We start from the raw sequence: 14187 nt of genomic DNA on the forward strand, positions 1-14187 counted from the left end.
AAATGGGTTACACATCTTGTTAAAATAATTAGGGTACACCTCATGTAATATGTAGTATGACCAATGTAGTATACACACAAATTCCTGGTCATATTATCCATTACTATATCAAATTGGTTTTGGGAAAGGCTTGCTATAAGATTACATTTAATATTTGAAGACAAAATTTGAATTTCTGACCTAAAACGTGGCAAAAGCACACAAAATAAATTTAAATTATCAAATTATATGTAATATACTGATACTGCTTGCTTAAAAACTTTTACAAATTATATTGCCAATGTCTATCGACCATAATTGTAATCTCAAATACACAACAAATATTAGGGTAGATTATTTAGAACATTAACATAACACTGACAAATAATTTACATTTATTATTTGATGACAAAATTTAATTTGTGGACTTAAAAAGCGACGAGGGCACATAAAATAATTTTACAGTATCAAATAATATATAATTTTACACTGCTTGTTAAGTCAAACATTTTTGCAAATTTTATTGGCAATGTCTATAAACGATTTAACAATTATTGTAATATCAAACGCACAACAAATGTTAGTTTAGATTTGGTACATTAACATAACACTGACAAAATATTAATATTTGATGACAAAATTTGATTTGTGTTTTGCAAAAAGCTGTGAGAACACAATAAATATACATTATCAAATAATATATTGTCCCCACCATGCTAAAGTAACAAATGTGAAAAACTTAACTTTTCAGGAGAGTTAAACAACTTCAATGTTAAATTTTGAATAAGAATGCATATTCATAAAAGTGAAAAGGTTTAAACTAGGCTTCCTAAAAGAGAATGGATAATTTAGCACAACATGCAGGACGTTTAGATTAGTCATAAACTGACAAATCTAGAAAATGCAATTTTTCACATTCGTTACTTTAGCATGGTGGTGACAATATAATAAACTCCTTGCTTAAACATTTTTACAAATTATATTGCCAATGTCTATCAATGATTTAACCATTAGTGTAATCTCAAATACACAACAATCTTTTTAGTAGATTGTTTAGTAGATTAACATAACAATAAATGTCACCACCATTACTAATCAGTTGTTTTTTTAGCACTGATCAGATCTTAAATCACAGTTGAATACTTGATCCCAGATATGAACTTTTTTCTCATTTTGGTGTCCTGAATCGTACCTTTTTTTATATTTTTCAGGCCATTTTTAAATACTCAGGGGCAACCGGTAATTGCCTAGAAGACGCTGCCTCGGTCAGCCCTGAGTGATGTGGTTGTAGATAACCCACCCTGTGCTTGCAGCTAAAAACGCTGTACTGTAGGTGGGGGTCCCTCCTGGTTCATTGAGACATCATGACCACCACGTCTGGTCGCCACGACACCTCTCCCCAGGAACGCTACTTTTCCCGTCCTTATATCCTAATCAGGGTCCGGGTATGCACCCCACGCATACCCCCTCTGAATCACGCGCCCACCTCGCATACCTTGAGGGTCCTCAATGCTTCATCGGAGCCCCAATCCAACCACTCTTGCGTGTGGGTGACTAAAACGGCCTCAGCATTGAGGCTACCTCTCTAGTCCACGATTCGATGCCTGGCGATCTCGTTTTTTTTCGCCAGTCTTTTTTTTTAAAATATACTTATTTTCTATGCAATAACCCCGTGACGTACTCCCAGTATTGTTAGGTGTCACCTTACTGGAATGCTAACTCGTCATTATGGACCTTACATCCTAAAAGGTAAGAACAGACATATAAAAATTGAACAAAAAAGTAACAGGACCTACGACTAGATATATTTTTTAATAAAGATCCCTGAGCAACAAATGCTCACATATCAAAGAATCAGAACGACTTGCGTCATTGATATACTAAATGAAAAACAGACAGAAAGGCCAACAAGTCCCTTATAAACAGTTTATATACTAAAACGTTAATTAATTTGGAGGTAAATAAAACACGGCCCGTGTTCAACACCTCTATATACATATCTAACCTGACATATAGAACAAAATAAAATACACATATACAAAAATCATCATGTACAAAAAAAATCAAAAATCTATCACTACTTAATTGCGAACCCCAAAAGGACTCTTGCTTGGGTAATCTATTGTTCATAGAAAGACCGATCTCGAATGGAGGACACGACAACGAAAAATATATACAAGGAGAACACTAACAGCCTTTCTATCCATTAGATCCAGGCAGAAAAAAGGAGAACCGTGTATGAAAACTAAGGTAAGGTAACTACGGTAAGGTGAGATACATAGATACAAAAAAAAATTGATTGATAAGGAAACTCATATGAAAAAATACACAATAACAGCAATGTAGTACGTTTAAAAAGAAAAGAACAAAAATATCCGTGGTTTGGCCCAGCACGAAGTTACCACGATGGGTTTAATTAACTGTACAAAACAACAGTCATAACCACAACGGCCACTTGACATATCTTGAAAACACACAATTATATCTTAAACTAACATAAAATAAACATTAAACACGAAATGGTAGTAACTGTAACAATGATTCCGTCACCGGAGCCTCACCGCCAATATTGTCCGCTTGTTCTTTCAGTCGGCCCCATTCCAGCTTGGTCTTTAGGATGCACGTGACCAGTCTGGACACCTCTTCCTCCCATGGTGTTGTTCCTAAAGCATATGGCCGACCGTGTTCTCTGGCATCAGCCAATCCAGTCCTTGTAGTCGGCTACTCGCCCACTTTTCAAAACGGTAAATCTTGTGCTCTGGGGTGTCCAGCTATCCAAAGTTAACACAATATGAAGAGTTCGCCGCTTGAACTTGAAAAGATAGGTCCCATACTTCCCGTGCCACGAAAGAAACTGAGTAAGTGGGAAACCTCTCCATGCTTCCTCTGAATCCAGGGGGATCAACCGTTGAGTCCAAGCACCTTTTCGCGAGGCATCCCAAAGACCCTGCGATTCGTGCCGCTGTCTTCCACCTTGCTGCACCTCGAGATCGGAGGGATGCCCGCAATCACTTGCACCGCATCCCCCGATATGCAGCAGTCACCTTAATCGCTGCCCAGTCCACATTTCATTTAAAATCTTGTGCGTCCACCCAGACCGGAACTGCATACGTAAGTGTTGACCGCGCAGCTGTCGTAATCAGTCTTGTTTTGCTGGGCTAAGGGCCTGCCCGCACTGCCATCAGTCGACCTAATGTGGCAATAACTGCTTCACATTTAGTTTTCATCTCCCGGAGATGGGTGGTGAAGAGCCCTGATCTATCTACCTAGATACCTTGCACTCCACCACCCTAACCCCGTCAACCTCGATTGCTATAGTTTGAAGTCCACGCGTCCCACAATAGCTACCGTCTTCCTTGGAGCAAGTTTCATTCCTTTCCTCCGTAGCCAGACACTGATTCATGTTATTGCAATATTGGCGGTGTTTTCCACCTGCCTTTCCGTGCGGCTAGCAAGTAGTAGTGCCAGATCGTTGGCATACGTGACCACCTCTGCCCAGTCTTGAAGCTCCATCTTCAGGAGGTCGTCGTATATCATATAACACAAGAGTGGACCTAGCACCGACCCTTGTGGAACCCCACACTTAGTGACGAAACGCATCACCTCTTCTGTATAGGCGATGATACTCCGATCGTGGAGATAGTTGTTAGCTATCGCCACCAGATATTCACTCAGGCCCCTGCTCCTGATCCCTTCCAGGGAACACTATAAAATGCGTTTCGCCAGGTGCCTGCCCCAAAGTCTTGGCCCAGTCCACAACGTAACGAATAGAGTCAACGGTCGCTTTCCTTTGAGAGTCCTCCTCTAGCCAATTTCTTCCCATATTCGGTTCACAGTCAGCCTCTCGTAAAGCTTCGCCAGCTCGTTTAGAAGACAGACTGGTCTGTACCTTTCTTACTGATGTTCAGTAACCGGTTTCGGGAGCAGAACCAGTCTAGCCTCCTTCTAATTTTGAGGGAAAGTCCGATTCGTCAACGCCTTGTTCATGAGCTCTAATACTACCCAGGCGTGGTGACTCACCAGGTTGTTAACGGTAATGCCAGGAACTTCGTCCGGTCCCGGGGCTCTTCTGTCCTGTAATTACCAGGGCCGCAGTCCACAGATCCTCTTCCGAAGGTCTGAAAATCGCGCTTCACCCAATCCAGATCCATGACTGGGAAGAGGGTTGATACCGCTCTCGTCGTTTGATCCTTGGAAAGGAGAGGGAGTCGCTTACCAAACCTTTTCATGACGATTAGATAAGCCCTCCCCCACGGTTTGTCAATCAGATCCTATATCAAGCGATCCCAGGCCTTCCGGATTTCCTCCCTGAGGCTTCTCTTGGTCCGGTGATATTCTTCCCCAGCCAAACCCCCGTATATGATCACTACTGTAAACCACTCGCACTGATCTCTATAAAATTGGATAGGGGATCTCGTGTATTGGAATTGGTAAAATGTGAACACTAAATGAGTGGTAGAACTAACTAAAATGAATTGTTGCTTGCGCAGATGTAATATAGGTATAAAACCACTTTTCAACCGATGCAGTAGAAGTGTTCTGATTTTGTATTTTGAACACTGATCTCTATATAAATTTTCTATAACTGTCCGTAAATTTCTGCTTGTGTTGCAAAAATGACCGTTCTTTTGGTTATCTGACTTAAGTAAAGTACGCATCCTACCATCACTATTATAGTCGCGTATGCCTACAATGGTTTTATTTATTTCCCAGCAGCTCATTCCGCGGCGCTGGAGTATGCTTCAATATTGAACACTTTTTTCCTGTTTATCATCGGGGAATTACCGTCAGGTATTACTTCAGAGGATGATATATACGAGTTTTAAGTGAAGTACAGTCTCAGGTCGACCATTTCTGAGATGTGTGGTTGACTAGTGTGACAAGAAGAATTTGTCACGGACCACCACGCATCATCTTTACCGTTGGGCACGTCCGGCCTGGACTAGTTAGTTTCACTTTAGAAACCTACAGACAGTGACAACAGATGTCGTAGACGAGGTATCGAGTATGTTCTGATCACGCCAGAAAGATTGTCTGAATACGTAGAAAATGTATGCAGACATGTTAGGCTAAGGGAAGGTCCGAGTAAGCGTAGAGTCTATTGGTGGTCCTCTGTCATAGCCGAAAGCAGAGCTGCAATTCTTGCCTCGAGGAGGAGGCTGCAGCAAGATACTAAAAGGAACGGTAGGGTTGACGAGGGGCTAAGAGAAGATTACTGCCGTGTCAGGAAGGCATTAACAAAGGCAATAAAGGACGCCAACGTCAGAGCATGGCATGAACTGCTGGAAGACCTTGAAGTAAACCCCTGAGGGATGCTTACAAACTGGTCATGGACCGATTTGGAAGATCAGCCTCCCTCTTTCTAGTGAGGTGGCGTTGCGAGTTGTAGAGGAAGTCTTCCCAGTAGTTGAGTCAGAATGGAGAGAGATGACAATTTAATACAACGCGAGGTTCACGATCGGGGAGCTCAAGAATGCTGCGGTGACATTACACCCCAACAAGAGTCCAGGACCAGATTTGGTTCCAGGTAAATTAGTCAAGGAAATTGTGGCCAGATACCGCTGGATTGTGTTAGACGCCTTTAATCAGGCCCTAGAGGGCTCTCGTTTCCGGTGTGTTGAGAATTGGCACGACTGTTTCTGGTACTGAAGAAGAGGGATACAGAGATGGAAGGAGTCACGTATCGACCTATCTGTCTATTAAACACGATCAGTAAACTATTTAAAAGACATTGTTGATCGTGAATTGGCGGAGTTAGAAATGACGGGGGATTGTTCCCTAGACAATACGGTTTTGTGAAGGGGAGGTCCACGTTTGATGCGTTTTAATTCTAACTGGTCTGCATACTGAGCACCTGGCGTCAAAGGAGGATTCCTTAGTGGTCCTGCTAGACGTCAGGAAAGCTTTCGGCTCTCTCTGTAATCAACGAAGAATTACGAGAAAGGAATATTAGTAATTATTTGAGGGGCATAAGAATTATTTTACTCTTATCTACTCCAGAGTAAAATACATGTATTTACCGAGGAGGGCGAAATTCCGGTAGAGATATTCGGGGGGTTCCACAAGGGTCTATTCTTGGACCTTTGACGGAGTATTGAGACTGGAGTTTGAAGGGGACGCCGAACAGATAGCTTATGCCGACGAACAAGAAGTGGAGGATTGTGCAGCAGTCGCGGTCGATAGTATACAAATGTGGCTTGAAGAAAAAGGACTGACATTAGCGCCTAATAAGTCACCGGCAGTCGCCTTAACAGGCAGGAGAAGAATCGGAGAAATAGGAGTCAGAGTAGGTGGCATGATAATCCTCATATCTAGATGTATTAAATATCTATGCGTATCGTTGCAGATCGTAGGCTACATACGGAGCACTTGAGCAAGGTAACGCAGCGTCCCGAGGCTGTGATTGGTAAGCTAAGCAGGCTCATTACCACATACTAAGCAGGTCCATGTTCATCGAAAAGGAGACTGATTTTGTCAATTGCAATGACAGTTATTTTATACGTGGGGCGAGGCCTTTGATAAGAAGAACTTAAATAAGATATCTGCTCTGCAGAGGAGAGCTGCAATATGAATTGTGTCCGCATATGTGACTATATCGATATACTGATGTAATAGATGGGACGAGATTAGACACTGATTTGGAATAAGTCAATTGCATCCGGAAAACACGCTGCAGTACATGCTAAAAGGAAAACATGAATGGGATAACGTAGCCTGTATGGTAACCAGAATAATACAAATCAAGGGGAGTGACGCTAGGGAGTGGTATGGGGACAGTTACTGGAGGTAGGGAAATACAAGGCAGCCCTGCTTATGAGAGGGCGGTTCGCTGAGGTGGGCCGCTCTCGATGATTGACCGTTGAGTTAGGGGAAAATTGAAAAGACCGGAGACCCGGCCAGATTCCCTCCTTGCTTCTTGGAGGGGATCTGGTTTGAGATATGGCGCAAAGGAAAGATCGAGTCCCGGCCTACTGGGTGAGCGACCCCCATAGGGCACGGATTCACCGGATCCTGTGGGGTCCCGGGAGGTTAGAGGCCATGCAACCATTGAGAATCGCAATGCGTAACTGGTGAACCATCATCGGTGGTCTTGGGGAATAAAAACCACCAAAGCACACTGGTACCCACGATCTAGTATTCAACTCCGTATAAAAGTAACTACTACCTTTACTAGAACGTTGGAACTCTCGACTTCGAAATCAGCTGATTTTCGAAGAAGCGTTCATCATAGACCAACTAAACTTGTGGGGTCAATATTGAACATTTTATTGTATTTTACGCCATAAGGATCCCCTATCCAGTTATATAGAGATCAGTGACCACACGGTCCAATTTTGTTTAAGAAATGACATATACATTTTATATCTATTTAATAAACAAATTTGACTGTAATTAAAGTTTTCTTAAAGCAGCTAGTGCACGTGTATTCTTCAGGTTTATGGTGTTAAGCGGTAAGTATCAAATTAGAAATGATCACTGGATGTAAAATATTAATTAGAAGAGATTTTCAGGTTTGTTTCTTTTGCTACAGATCTCAGAAATCCTGTCTGATGTCCTTACAGGACTTTGCCTTCTTTAAATGAAGTTGATTCTCTTTAGAGGATAATATCCACTAAGATTAACATATGAACTTCCCACTACATAATTTTTAGTTATTTTAAGGCAGATAATATTTTGGAAAAAAAAGTTTTATTAATGCAATCTGATTTTTGCAAATTAAGGAAGCAGGAGGGAGAGACTTGTTGGGGCAAGACGGCTCTGAATCTCCCTCGTCGATGTGGTACTTTTATTTTTCTGAGAGTAAAACGCATCTCAAAAAAACGAGAGTAAGTTTATCCTGTGAATAGAGGTTTACATTAAAAACAAAAAATACTGCTCAGTAAGAAGTCTACAGCTTTAGCAGCTTAAAACAGACTTAAGATTATGGATAGCATTCCTACCCATAATTTAATTTTGAAGAAAGTAGTTTGTTGAAGGACACTATTGGAAAAATAGTTTTTATACGATAAAATTTTTAAGTCTTTTGCAGCTTCGATTACCAATATCTATCGGTTCAAATTTATCTTTTACTTCAAAGAGGAAGTCGTACTCAAAGTTTGGTAATTTGTTTTGATTTTCATTTTTTCCTAATTCAATTATAAATATTCAGGTACCACATAAAATAGATGTAATAACTTAGACACTAAATTTTCTGAATCTTTGTTCCCGAAATATTACCTTGCGCGAGCATTTACTTGCCTAGTATTTTAGTAAAAATTCTTTTTGAATAATAAACTATACTAAAATAGTATTTCATACTCTTGCTAGAATTATTACGGCAATATCCAGTAAACACTGGCTGTGGTTGTCTATAAATTATGAGTTATTTGTTTATTTTGTTTTTATGGCTAACTACAAAAAAAGACACCGAAAATCCAATTATATATTTAAAAAACCTGCAGGTGATCGAGGAATAAATGAAAAAGAGAAAGTTAGTATGTGAAGTGTTATATGACACTGTGCTTGTTTAAATATAAGTTGAGGTGATATTTGTAGGTTATGTCAAACTTAAAGAATGTAAGTACAGTTTCATAACTGATTTCATTAGTTCCTCGCGAATAAAATAGACAATAGTAATAACAATAAATTTATTTATTTTCAACTGCATCAATTCATAATACATACATGAAAAACACAAGAAACCCATGAAGTATAACCCAGTGAGTAGGTCTAGTAGTTTACTACCCACAAAGCTAAAGCTTGACCATATAGGTAAGAGTATCAGATCAACAATTTAATAAATAAAAAATTAAAATAAAAAACCCTTAATACACTTAACAACACATATGCACTATTTTCTTCAGTCATTTTTCTCTCACTTAAGACAACACTATTAGTAGATATATAGTGAGAGAAAAATGTAAATATCTTTACATTTGTATCAGGTTGGTGTCAATAAAGATACCATTTAATACAATTAAAATTTAATATGATTGCAATCAACATTTTGGTTATTAATGAATCTAATAAGCTTTACCATAAAATATATGCGAAAACAAATCATTAATAAACATTATGAATAGAATATGCTTAAGAACTGATTCCTGAGGAGACTCCACAGTTCACCTACAGGATATTGCTAACAATCGCGCACAAATATGCAGTTACTTCGGCCCTCCAGATAATATGCAAAACATTTTAAAGCTAAACCTTTAATGTCTGCACTATACATTTTATCTAATACAAGCAAATGTTTAACTGTATCTGTTGATTTATGAATATCAAGAAATAAGCCAGAAATCTTTTAACCATAAAAGTCAGAAACCATAAAATTATTAGCAATTTCACTTTCATCAGAAACAACTTTACCATATACACATATTACAGATAGTTTATTTTTGATAGCAGACATACCAGTTCACTGATTTATAATTCTCCACAGATTCTTGGCAGGTAATTCCTTCATATTTTTAAAATATTGTTTTTTAGCTGTCGTAATCTCATCTCTCTTTTTCTTCAGTTGATACCCAGCAGTGCTATCCATAATTTAATTTTGAATAAAGTAGTAAAAGTAGATTTGTTGAAGGACACTATTGGAAAAATATTTTTTATATGATAAAATTTTTTAATGCATATAAACTAATATCTTTTCACTTTGTATATGCAAATTCCATGAAAATTTGTCATCTACCATCAACCTTAAGTATTTAATAAAATTCACCTGAGATGACTCAGTTGCATTGTAATTGAGTATGAGCACAATTACCATTACCGTATATTAATGGAGCTAATAAGCTGGAAGCAAACATAAAAATTAGATATTGGGATTTTAAAGCATTAAGAGCTAATATATTGACATAAAACCATAAGCCTGAATTTTCCAGATAAGTCAGAAATCTAAAAAGTTTTTTAGATGAATATACTAGAGCAGTATCTAGCTTTACCATAACATTTATGTAAAAATAGGTCATTAATAAATATTATAAATAGAATAGCTCCAAGAACCATATCCATTAAAAATATTCACAATTTCATTCTCATCAGAATCAACATTACCATTTACAAATTTTATTTTTAATAGTAGGCATACCAGTATAGGGGTTTATAATTTTTCACTGATTCTTAGTAGGTAATAAATATTTTTAAAATATTAAATTTTAGCTGCCATAATCCACACATCTATCTTTTTTTAAATTTAATGTGTTCAGTATAATTTTGTGGCTGTGAGGATTTTTACACCCTTTCTTATACAGTCCATCTGAGAAATTGTATGCCATGGACAACAGCCCAACTGTTGTCCATGGCATAAATTAAAATAACAGATTTTGATTAATTAATATACTGTAATAAAATATAAAAAAGTTATTAAAACTGAAAATCAACATCATTATCAAGAATTTTACTGCAATCATGTTCATATAAATATGACCTTAATTTATCATAATCCAGAACCTCTTTAAAATCCTTAACAAAATTATTTTGAGTTCTGTCCTTAGAAATAGCATGGCAACAGCCCTATGACCATTAAAATGTCAGAATAACAACATTATAAATATTTTGTTTATATAAACTTGATTTATAAAAAATGTGATAAATACAGGTTAGCTTATTATCAGTAACTCTAGTATCCGAGCGATGATAATGGTAAAACATTTTTCGCCAGAAAAAAAACTAGTATAAAAATTAACTAAGGAGCTGTACTCATTCATAGTGAGTATTTGTAGATATTGTTAATCATTATTATCCATTCTTTCATTAATATTTATGTTAATATTAACCATTAATAAGGTATCGCGTGTTGGAATTGTAGGAAGAAGAAGGTGAAGGTCAAATTTCAAGTCTAATTTTGCTTATTCCAGCCATAAACACTAAGAGTGTAAAAACTAAACTAAATATATTCCTAAAGAATAACATCTGTATCCAGTATACAATCTATTGTCATACAAATAAAACCCTCCATAACAGATGCAAACACAATAAGCCCAGTAGCTTTAGAAAAATTACTACACACAAAAAATTATGTAATCCATTATTCTATATAAAGAAGCCTCATCTCATCAACTGATTTCATGCATGTTTCAGATAGAAAGACAATATCTTGTTTAATCTTCCAGCTGCTTACCAAACACAAAAAAGTATCAAAATTCTTCAAAAATGCACATCTAACCAGTAACCAGTAAAAATGAATTTGCATAACATGTACAACAAACATATTTTTTCACACACACCCATAGATATCACTAATATCTCTTTGTCAATTAAGTACAGACAAAACAACTCTCTTACGCACGCATTCATACACTCTTATCACACACACATTCCCATAACTAAAAAGAAAAAAATCATCAATCTATCTATCCAGAGAAAGACACTACTCGTATGAAGCTCCTAAACAAATCGTAGGTTAACTCTTCATTAATTACTGGTGGTATACAATAGAATACAAAGTGAAAATGCTTAACTTAAAATATAGTAAAAAAAATTGAGTAAGTACTGTAATTTAATTTATATAATTAAGTAATTGACTGTTTCTATATAATACACAAGCAGAAATGGAATTGAAAAACAAGTAATTTTAGTAACTCAGCAGTCCCCTTTAAGAGTCTTATTTCACTACATTTATGATTTAACTTGTATTCCAATTATCATTAACAATATGTATTTAATTATTACATATGTATTTCAGTACATGGCTTTAAGGATTTAAGTCTGAAGATGATTATAAGGATGATTATAACTTTAACTGCAGACATATTATTTATTTAACAGTACCATAAATTTTCCCATTGTGGAGCAAAACTTTTCTCTATAGATTTAGCTGGCCACCTTGAAGCCTCCAATTTTCAGTAGACATAGATTCATTCATGTAAACAAAGTTATATCATATTAATTCTCCCAACTAATATTGAAAGTTTAACAATTTTACTTTAGGATCTCAACTTTAGTTCAAAAGCAATTAAATTTGACAATTCAATAGAGGTAGTCTGCAAGTTTCAGAATTTCTTTAAAAAATTGTGTGATAATTGTCAATCATTACTTCATTTAACTGAAACCCAATTACAGGTGATATTCTATTCAAAATATCAAAAATATGCTCAGGTTTCCTCAAAGGGATCCCAATTATATTTTCTCAACTACTGGTTTATATTATTATTTTTAGTATTTAAAATTTTTGACAAATTTTATTTAACTTCAAATTTTCATCATTTATTTTCAACAGTTTATTAGAGAAATATATTATAATCATGTTATTCCATTTTTGAATTTATGGAAGTATCATTTCAATATTATCAATTGATAATCTTTTTTTCGTGTTTCAATTAAAATTTCATTTTCAATGTTATCAGATTTGCTTAAAATCAAATCCAATTTATCTTCAACTGATAAACTCTCTTTAATTTGTCTTTCCCCTTACCTTTTTCTCTTTTGTACCAGAACTTGTTCTTGATGTCATTTGAAATTTATGAATTATTAATTCTGTTAAAAATTTTACTTAATAAAAAGTTAATTTTCAATAAATACTACCAGTGTTGACACAGATAAGGTTATAGATGTTGAAATACTTAGAAAATACTGCCATATGATTGAAAATTTAAAAAATGCTCAAGAAAAAGTGGAAAGTACTGCTTTAGGATGAACTATTCTGGAGGAAGTATTTGATGATCTGCGAGTAATAGTAATAATAATTCAAAGTACCTGGGTGATAGTGATTGCAAAGCCTTCGTTTAGGTACTTGAAGATTACAAAGGAAAAAACTTGATGTAAATTCCTATTTGGTACTGGAAGATTGACTGATAGGGAAATAAACAGCTTGCAGAATTATTTTGGTCTTGTCTTGCTATTTGATGAAACCTAAACAGTTTAGAAAATGAGAAGAAATGTTTTACATAAAATATACATTTATCAAAGACCGCCCAAAAATTCCTGTTGGGGAAAAATTTCTGGTGCAAATTCAATAGATGCAAAATCACAGGTGAGCAGTGTACTCATAAACATTCTTTACCACCAGATGTAGCTCAAGTTATCAAATCAATCTTTGAAAGCCTATCAGATAGAAACCTGTTATGGAAATATTTACATGTAATTACCCAAAATCCCATGGAATCTTTTTATAGTCATCTGGAACAGACTTCCCAAAATGTTTTCATTGGATTTTATGCATTCAAAGTTGAAGTATATGGTGCTGTCTTGTCTTTCAATGAAGTTGCTTAGGAAATTATGTTTAAATAAACACTTAGTATTTTAACCTGGTCATAGTGCACTAAATATCTTCGAAGAAACTGACAGAGCAAGAATTAGTAAGGGACTACTTCATGCAGTTCTATTTCTGAAAATTCTTATTCTTTAATTCTTAAGTATAATTTTCTCAAAAACTTGTTGAGCTAGGATGATGAAATTTATGCTAGAACCTTATTAGAATGTTTTAAATGTGCTCTTTGTAGCTATTAATTACACAACAGAAAAATTTGTTCATTATTTTTTTATAGCAAAAACAGAAAAATTGGGTAAATTAAAAAAGTTTTGTTTAAAGTTATTTAACTATACAAAAGTCAGTAAAAAGTGAAAATTATGAGGTAAATAACTTTGTTTTTGAATCAAAAAGGTATCGTAAATACTTCTAAAAATGTAAAATTTACATTAATGATATAGCCTATATTACCTCCTCTTAAAAAAATTAAAAAAGTTTTCAATTCTAGTGATGGGTTGATCTCATAGAATCAAATATCCAATTTAATGGTATATTTTCTTACAGTCAGGTTTTTTTTGTACTTACGAGTTAGTAATGAATGATATTAGAATGAAGGGATACCAAGGGTGAAATTGGGTAGTGAAAAGGGTTATGAATCATATTATATAATACTATAGGTTTTAATTTTATAAGTATATTATGTTTTGTTATTTGCAAATTATATTTGACATTGATCTAATTAATTGGTCTTGGGTAAGACTTTTAACTACTTCAATCTGCTTCTTCTCTTGCACTGCCTACTTCCTTGAAGAGATAGGAACCATGAAAATTGTATCACTCACAAACAGTTATGTGGGCAATATAATTTCCAACAAGATCCCCATTTATTGTGCCACGGTGGTAGTATCCTTAAATAGCCAGCTGCTTCTTTATTGGTACTAAGTGGGACGTAACCTCTACCTGCGGTAGTATATGGAAACATTGTTTCCTTACTAGTAGTTGCATAATAAGCCAGAAATTAGCTTAGATGCATACTGTAA

At 35.7% G+C, this 14187-nt stretch overlaps 1 long non-coding RNA gene across 2 annotated transcripts in view; it reads left to right on the plus strand.

The window, feature by feature from the left end:
* Nucleotides 1-8298: 8298 nt before the first annotated feature.
* Nucleotides 8299-14187, plus strand: part of LOC142324707 (uncharacterized) — a 40586-nt gene continuing 34697 nt past the window's right edge. Inside the window, exon 1 of one of the 2 annotated variants that reach the window (XR_012756365.1) lies at nucleotides 8299-8535. This is a non-coding gene — a long non-coding RNA (uncharacterized LOC142324707). The remainder of the gene's footprint in view (nucleotides 8536-14187) is intronic. The other variant, XR_012756366.1, reaches the window with a different exon arrangement.

Source organism: Lycorma delicatula, chromosome 5 (assembly GCF_047948215.1).
Source record: "Lycorma delicatula isolate Av1 chromosome 5, ASM4794821v1, whole genome shotgun sequence".
Lineage (NCBI taxonomy): Eukaryota > Metazoa > Arthropoda > Insecta > Hemiptera > Fulgoridae > Lycorma > Lycorma delicatula.